Raw genomic sequence first — 10,474 nt, 5'->3', positions numbered from 1 at the left:
AATATATGAGTAAATATGTAATTGGTATCATCAGATTGAACGATGTTTTATAATAACTCTGAACTTAAAAACTAAATAAAAATGAAGCACACAGTATAGAAGCGTTCCTAATATTATATTGGCAATTGTAATCAGATAAAGTTTTAAGACTTACATAGACCTAAGGCCCGTTGTGATACTACTAGAGAAGTAATTTTACCTTTGGAAGCACATCTAATGAATTATCTAATAAATTAATTGCTTTAAACAAACATATTAAAATATTTTAATATAAAAAGGACCTATGTATATAAATTAATTATCATATAAACACTTAAAATCTGTTATATTATTAACATAAAGGGAACTTAAACATAGTAGTATGTAGTTTATAGATAATAGATAATTATTTATAATAATTTTTTTCCAGTTAATGTTGTTCTACAAACTTTAGTTTTGATTTAAGTTGTAATTTAATATCAGTTATGTCGAAAGTGACTATTATAATTAATAGAAACTAACATATTTGGTTGAGAGCTTTCGAAAAATAGTGAACTGCAACAAAAATATAAAAAGAATTCTATTGTAGTTTACTACTTTTCGAAACCTCTCTATACAAACTTTATTAAAAATAATTCAAATTTAAATTTATTATATTTCATTATAATGAATTTTTATTAGAGCTGATTTAATAATTTTTAAGTCAATTACATATCTAAGTCTAAGTGCAAATAAATTTCTATAATTAAATTAGTTCAAATTTATATAAATTAAATTCGCTATTAAATAAACTGCAAATACACATTGTGACTTCCTAATGTAACAAAAACTAAAAGATGACATTTTTCACTACTTAAGGACTCCTTAAAAGTCCTTAAACACGAATGTCGCACAAATAAGCACAAGAGATATGAAATTCAGACGTGACTACAGTAATTGTAATTAAGAACGTGTCTGTATTTAAGTCAAAATATTTATTTTGAAATAAGTTAGTTATTAAAATTTTTTCGAGTCTTTCGCTAGAGGAATTCCAAATAATTTACCCAAAAAAAATTCTTATTAAATTGTTTAATAAATCTAACTTATGTTGAAAAAATTTTTCAACGTACAAAATTATAGCATAATTTTCGGCGTTATAAAAACATTAGAAATGAGCATGAAGACAATTCGGTTGTTAATAACAGTCAACATTTTAAATTTCCAACGGAATGGATGCTAAAACCTGTAATTAAAAGCACAATATGTGCCTCTGAGTGGCTCCCACGAAATCCACACCTATGGCACTTTTATTTTATGGCAACAATAAAAAAAACGTGCATGGCCATTGATGTAAACATTATTGCAACAACAACAAATTCGTTGGATGCAAATAATGCCAGCATTAAGGCAACCGTAACCGTTCCTACTCCCGCCATAGGTCGATACCGATTCTGTTGAGCAAGTGAGCGCGTGGCAGACACATCTTCTTCGCACATTCGCAAGGCGAAGAAGACCATTTCCAGGTGTGTTCACGTTCAAGGGAATGAAAAATTCAATTTTTCCGGCACGTTTGGTTTGCACTTTATGCTCGCTCGGTTGGTATTAGTGATTTAGTCGCTTTTTATTTGTTAATATTTGATATGTCATGCACTTGTGCGTTATTGTGCCTTTGGGAGAGTTAAAATGGAGAACAACAGCCTAGAACGCACGAAAGAACACACTAGGCACAAACATAAGGATTTAAGGATTCGGATTCGGAAATCCTTAAACTGTTGTATTTACGCGTATTTGACATTCTTCCTAAATCGAGTGTATTTGGCATTGGAACGTGATGTTGTGTCTGTATGCGTGGAGGCACACATGCATTTATAAAAATTTTATTGGTTGCTATGAGGTTCATAAATTTTTACTTTTAATGTTGGCCCGTGTAGCAGCGAAAATAAGCTTAATTGTTGCATAAGAGTGAAAAATTATGTAACCATAAATTAGAGGAAGGTTTTATATTGAAATATGTGGTGCCTTAAAATCCTCCATACATTATTTAGTGGGGTTTGAATAAAAAATTATTAAAGTGGCTTATCATGTTTTCACGAAAGAGTTGAGAATTCAAATGTTCTAAATAAAATTGATTAAGTTGCAAAGTTTAATTCGAGTATAAAATTTTTATTTACAATGTGGAATTAATTCATTTATTTACTCTTTATTAAACTTTATACAAAAGTATATTCAATTTTATTTATTTGTTTTTATACAATTGAAAATAAAATCAATTGCACATACACCATTTAATATTTTTTTATGCTATATATGTTATGTGGTAATAAAGCTTTTAGAAATAAGGATTAAAAATCATCAATACTAAAAATACAATAAATCGAAAAATTCTTGATGAGAATCAAGAATTTCAATTTCTCAAACCTTTCACGGTCTCGATTGTGAGAAATTTGTCATATTACTTGCTTATTTAAATCCAAGCCTACAGAGAGTCTTTAAATTCTCAACCTCCGGACTTAAATTTTAACACTTTTTGATAGATACATACTACTATGAACCGTTATCTGTTGATGGAATAAACCCCTCATGATACATACAATTCAAAATCTTAATCATAGCAATAAAACTAACATCTATACAATGACAGGAATATTTACCTAATAAAGTAAATAAATATAAAAAAAAATAAAATAAAATATAATAAAATAAATGTAAATAAAACAAAATAAAATAAAATAAAAGAAAATAAAATAAAATTAAATAAAATAAAATTAAATAAAATTAAATAAAATTAAATAAAATTAAATAAAATTAAATAAAATTAAATAAAATTAAATAAAATAAAATAAAATAAAATAAATAAATAAAATAAAATAAAATAAAATAAAATAAAATAAAATAAAATAAAATAAAATATAATAAAATAAAATAAAATCAAATAAAATAAAATTAAATAAAATTAAATAAAATAAAATATAATAAAATAAAATAAAATATTATAAAATAAAATAAATATAAATCTAAAAATAAATGTAGAAATAAATTTGCATAAGATTTAAATATACATAGACTTCAGTATAAATAAAGTAAATAAAGTATACCTAAAATTCAATTTTAAATAGAATGGAAATGAAATTCCAATATAAAAATTATAAAATGCATATGAAATATGATTTCTATCGCAATATGTAATTAAAATATAAGAGCTCTATAAAGGTCATGTAAAGGTAAGTAAATTGAGTTAGATAGTGTAGAGCACTATATTTGTTAGTTAAAGATCAATAGAAATGTCACCTATTAGTTTGCACTGACGTGTTTCGTCTGGAAACTATTTAGACTTATCAGAGTGGTAAACAATTGAAGAATTTCTAAACAACAGTCATCATGCGTATATGTCCAGTCAACAGCCATTTATTTTAAAAGCAATCATTTGCAGAAAACTAAAAGCACAAATTCTTAATATTAAAAATTGGCACCAGGCAGTAATGCATATTTTATGTTGATGCCATATATCATCTTCTCAATTAGTAGAAAACTACACCAGAGCTAACTGAATCATATAAATATTCAAAGTAATACATCGGCTGATACGTCTGTGGGATAACCAACAAAACATCAACGTAGTCTTCAATAAGAGTACTACAATCCTCTAACATTTCGATATCTCTCTTGTCGAATAAATCATCTTTTAAAATAAGTCTCAGTATCGGCGATAAATTTTTCATCAGGGTCAAATCTTTCCCTGGAGCATTTTTAAAAATATGCATGGTTCTGTGTATACAATAATCTGGTCAGACAAAAATTGTATTGTCAGTCAAAAATTTAATAAATTAAAATAATATAAAAAAAATTTTCGTTGTTATAGTTCACTATTTTTCGAAGTCTCTATATACCTATACTTGCTTAGGAATAATTTTAGAGATTATAAATATGATAACAACAACTAAGTAGATAGATTTACAAACTTTCAGTCATAATTTATTAAGACATCTTGTTTAGAAATGATCCAATAAAAAAACTTATAAATAAATTGATTCACGAATATCTAAGAAGAATTTGTTTAGTGATGACGATAGTACTCCTAAGATATTAAGGTAAAATAACATAATAAGGTTCTAATAATAAATTGTTATCTTAACTTCAAAATAATATGTACTATTTTTTTACTATAGGAATTATAGTAGGTTGTGTTTCCCATCCTGATTCTACCGAAAATGAACTTAGAGATATTAAAAACAGCAATCTTTTAAATCTTATATATTTTATATTAAATACATTATAAAAAATTTCAATATATTACAAAGAATAATGAAAAATAATTGTTTATTAACTGTTTTTTTTTTTTGGAGTATGAGACTCAATTAATATATTAATAGATATAACTATTACTATTTGTAACGTTTTATATGTCACCATATTCAATATCTAGTGTTATTTCTTATTAAATGAGGTACAACTTGAGTAATAGAATATAATTATAAAGATGTTAAACGAAGCATCAAAATGCTATCTAAAGCACGTTTTAATATTTTGTTATTAATTTACAGGTATAAATTATACTGTTCTTTCTAAATGTAGATGGTTTAAATGATATTATATCATATGAGTTGTATAATATCTATTTAATTATTAATATTAACATTTAGTACTTATTTTATTTTTGTGAGGTCCTCTAATAATTTCTCCAACTTTTATATGATATTATAGATGTATTATTTTTTTAAATATGTATACTTAAATCTTTTTTAAATAAAACAAGTTCTGTGCAGAGCGAATCATGAAACAGTACTAATGAATATCCGACAAATTCAGAAACTTAGTAGAGAAATTAACACTTTCATTTCCATCGGTGACTGTATCCACTAATTTAATTAATATTAGTTTTTTTGTCAATAGTGTTTCAATTTTTAATATTGATGGGAGCAACATAATTATTATAATATAGCCTTTTTCTTAACCAAGGTGGGTTTACGTAGTAGTCAGTCATAATGAATGCGTCTCTGCATAATTGCAAAAATTCTCTGGAAATTTAAGTCTTTGGCTTGCATGATTTGATAAACATCATTATGTTACCAATTTCAAAATATATTTATTTAAAAATCTCGCCTCAAAAAAAAAATTTAAATTTATGATAGTGTTTAATTCAAATTTTTGTTAAAAGTAAATATTTGTACCGCCAAATAATTCTTGATTTCTTTTCTGATTTTTAATGTTCATCCAATACTTCTCATGGATTTTGGCCACATCACAAAGACGCTTTATTTGAATGAAATTCAGCATTTTTGCCACCAGCCGAGAAGAAACGCATTTCAAACCCAATACATCAGTTAAAATGTGTTCGGCCGATCCATATGAGATGCCCAACAACACTGCAATCTATCTAATCGGTTCACAACGATTTTCCAACACGATCTGCTTGGCCGATTCAATGTTTTTTTTCAGTAACAGATGTTGTTGGGCGGTCAGGGATCTCATCATGATCCAAGCTTGTAAGACCGTCTTTGAACCTTTTAAACCATTCGTATACTCGTGGTTGCGACACACACAATTCACCAAAGGCCTTTTATAACATTTTTTGACAGAATGTGTATAATAGTGTTGCCAGCGTGAAAATAGAAAAAATTTACCGATTGGATAAGCGCGGGAGTTCAAAAATTAAAATTCTCGTTCTTTTTTGATCACAAGGTAAAAATAATATGATGGTAGATATTTGGCAATACTCGAAACAGCTGTATGGTCAAACAAAAATTTAACTAATTAAAATAATATAAAATGAATTTTTGTTGTTGTAGTTCACTATTTTTCGAAATCTCTCTATAAAAAATTTTTTTATTATTGTTATTTGAAGTCACTTTCATTTTAAATCGCTTTAAGTCATTTCATTGTCCTATTACGTGTACTTAAATATTTTACCTGCTAATGTTTCTTGCACTCCTAATCGATATTTGAATGTCGGTCACTAATCGAGTAAATATGCTATGTATACCTCATTCTATTGACTTGCGTGACCATATCAGAACAAATAAAATCGTCATAACTAATAGCAACCCATTCTCATCAAATATTATGTTTTTTTATAAAACACTGCTGTTATTACAATAGATTACGTTTATTAAATAATTAATGTACTGAATACAGCTGTTAGAATAGCAATATATTTTATAACTTCCTTTACTAAATAACAGCATTATCCGCTGCTTCTTATAAAATGTAATTCATTAATATTTGGTGGAAAAAAGCTAAATAGTATTATTGGATCAATATAAGTATGAGTATTTGAGAGTATAAGAGTATTTATAGCTTATTATGCTGGAATCTCTCCTAAAGATTATTCATAACTGCAAATTACAAATTTATCTCTAATTACAGTTCCAAAAAAGTCGTCATTAAAAATTTCTTGTATTATTTATGCAATTTTTTTAATAAAATTATAATGCGCATACATCGGGTAGTATTCAATTAACTGAAAATGTTAAAACCACACTTATTTACTTATTTAGTTGACCATTATAGACATATGTCATCCATGGCCACGCCGAGTAGCCTCCGACAGTCAACCCGATTAATGATTTGCTGTCACCAGTTGGTAGTATCAAACGCCACCAAATTGTTAGTCACCTGGTCCTTTCACCAAAGATACGGACGTCTTCTACCGCATTTTCCACCTGCGGTTACTATATCAAACACCTTTCTGGCCGAAACACTTTCTCCATTTGCACAATATGACCAATTTGATACTAGTTGCCAAAGCGTAATGGGTCATAGATCTTCCGCAGTACTTTTCTCTAGAATGCTGGCCTTCACATGACTGTTATTAATTGTCTAGGCATGATGAGACTTGTAGAGCGTAATTTATGTTTGTCGAAAGAGGGTTTTATTGCCTACTTAGCCCGAAGTTGCATCTGTTGACAAGAGTAATTCTTCGTTGAATCTATAAGCTGATGTCATTCTTGGTGTTTATGGTTCCTGAATAATGAAAGTCTTACACAACTTCGACCTTACAATAGTCACCAGTGACATGAGTTCCAAGGCCCTCAGGTGATTTACCACAAAAGCCGTTTAAAGCCAGACTTGTTAAAAGAAAATATATAAAATTTTGCAAAGCTTAATATCTTTGACCCTAAGTGATTTTATCATAAGCAACTAATCCAACCCATTCTTATTCGTCTGCATCTAATAGTCTGCAATATTTTGCTTACATGACCATTGTCTCACTCTACAATTCATTACCACCATTTCTCCGAAGTTTTTATCTGTTATGATAACTTAATTCAATTTCTCGCATCATATCATCTTTCGTCTACAACTACAATTTTTGAGACCCTGCTTATAAAGTATATTTCTAATAACCTCTATGTGATTCACTCAGTTATCTAATTTCTATATGACTCTTTCAATTATCAAGTTTCTCCCAATCACTTAACCTTCATTGAACACATTCTTAGCGTATTAACATAATGGTTCTCAGTTTATTTTCACTACTTGATACAACCACTCCAAATTCAATAGCGGTTCAACACTCGGTTTTAATTTAAAAGTTATAAGCAATGTAAAGTAACCACTTGGATGAAATATCGGTGCCGCATCACCAAAAATATTAGACCGCATTAAATAATTACCCCTGAGAAATGGGCAATTTAAGTCAGAACTATTGACGATCAACTGCTGATAAAATTTTGACATCATTTTGGAGACAACATGATTTTTGAGAAAAACGCAGCCATTCAAATTGTGCATCTGATAAGATCCTTTTGCTCCACCCTGAGAATTACAAACTACATCAATAAATATCTCCGGAATATCCTGAATTACATCGAAGCGATATAAATCGGAGTCATTCGATACACGTGAAACTTTGCTGACGTAATCCGTATCAAAATACAAAATTTTAAATTTGACGTACTTCAACGAAATTTTTGTTGTGTTTTTAGCCAAAATTTCCTTTTAAATTAAATATTTAATATTTAAAATATTAGAAATATGATATTAGGTATTGCTTTATATACCTGCTTTTTATATACGAGTATAACGAAGCTTAAAATTAGTAAACAAACACTCTTCGAATGCATTATGAAGAAATAACTTTAATGTTTCAAAGGCAATAAAAGAATATAAGCAATTTTTTATTTGAACTTTAAGAGTAGATTTGGTTTTGATGTATAAATTCATTTTTAATTGCTTTATAAAAATTTTACAATTCAGTGATTTTTGAATTTTTGCCAATAAAAGTCATAATTCAAATATATTATTATTTTTTAAAAATCAATAAAAATTCTTGTTAGTTAAATATGTGAAAAAATGTATCAGTTACCGGGCTTCAGAAACACATGTTTCATTTCCAAGTCAAAATTTGAACAACGTCATTAAATAGTCGTTAGCACTTTGATCCCAAACCACTTCAACCGCAGTTTTTATAACGTAACAATTTTACATATTTATTATTCCATTTGAAATAAAAATAAAATAAAAATATTTTCATATTCACACGAATTTATGAATTTAACACGACATCAATTCCCAGCTGATATTTAATAGTTTTTTGAGGAAATAAGCAGTTTGAATCACTAACAATATTTGGTAGCATCAAACCCAAAAAATATTGGTTGAATTATTGAACCGTAAACAACACGCAACTAATATCAAAATAAGTTTAAATAAAACCCTCCTTTCTACAATTTATTCATCCAGTAGTTTTAATCCCCACAAAGAAAAACATAATATAGTTTTTAATAATATGGATATATATAGTTATAACATAGCTCTCCAGTAGTGTTTGAGTCTACAGCTACAATTTTAAAAGTCGTCAAAATAATAGTCTGGATTAGACGTAAGTAACCATCTAGTTTCAGGTTAACTAGCTATCCAAATGGGAACAATCTTAAATGGTTGGTTGGTTGGTTGGTTGCAGTGGCAGGTCATAAGATAACTTCAAATGTACCTCAATTAGCGATTTTTCGCCGTTTTGTTACCACATTCCTCGCAAGAACCCTAGTATAGAAGAGTAGAGACTAAATCCATCCCACCGAATTTAGGTAATTTAACAGGTCTTTCATCCTTACCATTGAGCAGTCTGATAAACTATCACAAAAGTATTTTCCAAAGAACCTATATCTTCTGGATGCTAGAGCTGGGCATTCACAGAGAAAATGTATTATTGTTTCTTTCTCCCGCGGGTTTCCACAACTTCTGCAGTGAGAGTTATGGGGAATACGCAGTTTCTCTGCGTGAGTTCCTAACCACCAATGACCAGTAAGAACCGCGATAAGCCTTGCAGTGTTTACGCGATCTTTTTTGATGAGTTCCAGAGATTTATTTTTATTATAAGTGGGCCACGTTAACCTGGAAGTTGCACATGACCTTAGTGCTTTCCATCTGTTATTGGCGAGTTGCAGAAAGTAAAGAAAGGTACTTCTTTTGATGGTCTCCAGGGTAATATAGACTGATACCGCCAGTGACGCATCTAGGGAGGCACCAGAGCGGGCTAAACTATCAGCTTTCTCATTCCCTACGATGTTCCTATGCCCAGGAACCCAGATGAGTGTGATATCGGCCAACCGGTTTAGCTCGTCGATTGCTTCTCTACATTCTTTTACTATTTTTGATTTTGTTATAAAGGATTCAAGAGCTTTAATTGCTGCCTGGCTGTCAATAAAAATAGCAACACTACATCTGTTCTCGATGTGGCTTGCAATTTGCCGACAGGCTTCTTTTATTGCTAGGATTTCAGCCTGAAAAACCGTAGCTTCATTAGGTATCCTAAGAGAGATATTTATATTTTTAGATGGTGCGAAGATTCCTGCTCCTGCCCCACCGCTCATTTTCGAGCCATCTGTATATATTTTTTTAAATTTTTCCTTTTCCACTCATTTCTTGAAGGGAATATTGTCTGGAAGTTCCTTTCGAAGTCTATACACGGATTCAGATAATCCGATGTCATCCTATACAGACAATTTGGCACTGTACCTAGAATCCGACTATGTCCATATGTTCGTTCTAACCATACGCCTGTTACTTTCAGTCTTACAGCGCTATTACAAACCATGTTTTTAATGTGAAAATCAATAGGTAGCAAATGCAGCATCACATTTAGGGCGTCCGAAGGAGTCGTCCTAAAAGCTCCTGTGATGCCTACACATGCCGTCCTCTGAATTCTGTTAAGTTTGTCGATATTATAGCTCTTGTTTAGAGCCGGCCACCATACGACAGCACCATATGTGAGAATTGGTCGTACAATTGCCGTGTACATCCAGTGGGTAATTTCGGGACGAATCCCCCATTTTTTGCCAAACATCCTCTTGCAAGAATAGAAAGCTACACATGCCTTCTTGATACGAAGATCGACATTGTGTTTCCAGTTTAACTTACTATCCAACAGAATTCCTAGATATTTAGATATTTGGCTTTTTCCGATAGTTTTAACTGTTGCCCGTTTAGTGAAGGCAACCTGAAAGCTGGTATTTTGGTTTTAGTAGTAAACAGCATCATTTCAGTTTTTCCTGGGTTAATACCTAGTCCACAACCT

At 29.7% G+C, this 10,474-nt stretch overlaps 1 protein-coding gene across 1 annotated transcript in view; it reads left to right on the top strand.

Moving 5' to 3' along the window:
• Positions 1-10,474, top strand: part of LOC119674971 (probable cytochrome P450 49a1) — a 13,560-nt gene that overhangs the window by 1,943 nt on the left and 1,143 nt on the right. The gene's annotated exons all lie outside the window — the stretch shown is intronic.

Source organism: Teleopsis dalmanni, chromosome 2 (assembly GCF_002237135.1).
Source record: "Teleopsis dalmanni isolate 2A chromosome 2, ASM223713v2, whole genome shotgun sequence".
Classification (NCBI taxonomy): Eukaryota; Metazoa; Arthropoda; class Insecta; order Diptera; family Diopsidae; genus Teleopsis; species Teleopsis dalmanni.
Note: the sequence above shows the minus strand (reverse complement) of the source record. Positions and strands in the feature narration are given on the sequence as shown.